Genomic DNA, 3,454 nt, shown 5'->3' on the forward strand with positions numbered 1-3,454 from the left:
ATATAAACACACAAGATGGTTAAGATAGTTATGCAGCTAGTTTTTCTTAGCTCACTAAAAAGAGAGGTTTGCTGTAGAGTTGCTTGAACAAGACATTTTGCCTATATCTTGTAATCTGAATAAATACTATGAAGACAACTATACACAGTATATTATTTATTATAACTCTTCCACAAACCTCTTTTTGAAACTGTTTCATTTCCATTGCTACTTTTTCTATTTCAAATCAAAGTAAAATAAAATTAAGAATAGCTATTCATTGAAAATTGAGTGCAAGAGAAATTCATAGATTGAGAGAAAATAGTTATATTACATATTGTTTAGCAGTATTAGTGTACAAAATATATAAAGATATCCTATAAATAAATAAGCAGGATATAAAAGTTCAAAAGTGGTCAAAAATTATGCATTGATATTGTTTGAAAAGGGCTGTATAAATGGCCAATAATTGTTTGTTAAGTTTCTCAAATAAGGAATTGAAATGGATATTTAAAATAATACATTATTTTTTCCCTAAGGTTGGAAAAATTTTAAGAATGACAAAATTGAAGTAGATGACATAAAAAGAATCAGTGCTCTTTTCTTGGGTGAAGGTTAAATGGCACAATTACTTTGGAAATCTATGTCACGTGTTACCAGATTGTACCTACCATATTTTGTAGTGGTAATAAAATTGGAAAGCGCTAACATGCTCACTAAAGAAGGCAAGGAAATGCGCTGTGATATGTCCAAGTGGTGTGCTGTTGTGCAACAGGAACAAGAAATCAAACTAGACAGACAAATAAATCTCATAAATACATTTTGAAAACTGTGTGAAAGGATGATTCACAGAAAGGCTAATATTTTATGTAATTTTAAAGGACTTTTATAAAGTTTTATGAAACATTTCAAAATAGCATAATTTAAGGAATATGTAAGTACATCTGTAGGGGAATAAAACTATAAACCTTTAATTCAGAAGCAAAGGCAAAGTAAGGACATTATGATAGACTCCTAAGAATCTCATAAATTATTATAAATATTGTATTTGTTGAGCTGGGCAATATTTACATGAATGTTAATTCTATTACTAGTCTTCACAACATAGAAAAACCTCATCTGTTAAATAAAAGAAAAACACTAAGGACAAATTCTGTCTCTTATGTATTGGTCCGGCTATTAATCATTTTTCATTCATTGTAGATTCCTGTGCATTTCACATAGCAAGCTTTACAAAAAGATGTTTCTCCTGAGAGAGAGAAAACAATTTAGTGTCTCTGTGCTTACCATACCGTTACTGATGATGCTAATTTTAACACCGTTTAAAGATAATGTACAGAATTTTTGGTCTATTCTACTATAATGGAATAGAGGATTCTTTTCATTTCATTTCTAGAAATTAATTGTCCACATATCTTTGCACATCAAGTGGGCAGCAGATATAATGCCTGCTGTTCATAACTTAGCACAGGAAGATTGACATCTTTGGATGCATCTCTCCCTTGTGAATACCTGAAAACTGGAAATAACTCAGTATCACCAAACAAAAGTAATATATAAAACATTGAGTGTGGGAAGCACCTGGGACCCTAAGCAATCAACTTGGCCAAAGAAAACCAGGTACCTGACCCATCCCCCTAAAATGCAGAAAGGACAGCCAGAGTGGGAAGAGCCTGAGACTTTCAGCAACCAATTTGGCCAGAGGAAATCTGCCAGCATGGAAAGCACCCTAGACTCAGATACCAGCTTGGCCAGAGGAATCTGGTGCCTGGCCCATTGCCCAACACCATGGGAAAGGTACCCAGCATGGAAGAACCTGGGAACATTGGCAAACAGTTTGGGCAGAGGTCACTACATTCCTGACTTGTCCCTCTACAATGCAGGAAGGGTGTCCAGTACAGGAGGCACCGAGGACTCAGAAAGCAAGTTAGCCAGAGGAAGCCAGGTGCCTGACCAATCCCCCTACACTGAGTGAGGTATCCAAGACCTGGCAACAGGCCTGGCCAGAGGAACCCAGTGTAAATCTTCTCAAACAAGAGGAAACACTGTGAATACAAACTCCTAACTTATGATTTGTTCTGTTATATAACTGGAGACTTTGCTCCTGTGTTCTAAAATAAAAAATCAGTAGTTACTAAAGTTAGTCAATTTCTAAATTTTCTTTGATTCTATCATTACTGCTTATTGAACTACTGTAGATAGGATGTCATACTTGTTGTAATCCCTTGTTCTCCATTGGATAACAATATTATGAAGTGCTGGCATAATAACCTCACGATAGTCCTTCACTCAAAGACTGAGGACAAAGCACCCCCAAAAAACAATGTCCCATTCTCTTTTTTTTTTTTTAACTAAGACAGCTTCTTTATTTTTTTTCTATTAGTACATGTTTACTGTATACAATATTTATGTTCACCTTAGATAGCAGGTACATTTACTTAATTCATCTTGATTCTTTTAATCTTCTTTTTCCTCCTCCATTCCTCCATCTACACATGCTCTTCCTACATTTTCACTTAGATTTATGTATTTATGTATTTATTTATTTGTTTATTTATTTTGGTTTGTGTTTCCAACACATAATGATTACATTTATCATGGTAACTGCTCCATATATCCAACACATCTTAATTCTTACCTCATTCTCTTCTCATCTCCCCTCCCTCTGTCTCTTGCTCTCCTTCCCATTTGAAAATATCTATCTCCCTGTTTCCTTTTATCTGTCTTTTAGTTTGCTCTATACTTTATTTGTATGCTGGGTTACTCATAGGAGAGAAATCATACAAATGACTGAAATTTATCCTTCTTTGCAACCATGAAGCATTCCATTAGTTACCATATTTTCTTTATGCATTCTTCTGGTGATGGACATATAAGATGCTCCGAGGCTTAATTATTATTAATTATGCTGTTAGAAATATTGACATACATGTTTTACTGTAATATGTCTTTAAATCACATCTTGATGTTTTAGCTTCAATGTGGTATCTTTAACTCTTGTGGAAAGATGCATAGAAGAGGCTAGTGGGGTGAAACGAAATTTCTATTTTTAGTGTTTTGAGGACTCTCCATATTGACCGTGTTGTACACCTCCACCAACAGTGTAGCAGGATTCCTTTTTCACTGTAGTGAAGCCAGTTTTTATTGATTGATTGATTGATTGATTGATTGATGACTGCCATTCTGTCATAAGATAAAATCTCCTTGTTTTAATTAACATTTCTGTAGTGCACAGTGGTATTGAACATTTTTTCTCTCTGTTTATTTTTTTTTCTTTTCAAAGTTTTATTGATAAACATATAGCAATGAGACAGTTTCAAATCAAATCGGAAGTACAATTTCGACAAATAATACACTGCATATATTCTTCTCAGTGGTTAATTGCTGTACAAGATGCAGACTTGTGATCCTACTTACAAACACCATTAGAAAAAATCAATCTAATCATTAAGAGAATGCAACTATATATCTATCC

This window comes from Octodon degus, unplaced genomic scaffold (genome assembly GCF_000260255.1).
Source record: "Octodon degus isolate 3935 unplaced genomic scaffold, OctDeg1.0 scaffold00097, whole genome shotgun sequence".
Lineage (NCBI taxonomy): Eukaryota > Metazoa > Chordata > Mammalia > Rodentia > Octodontidae > Octodon > Octodon degus.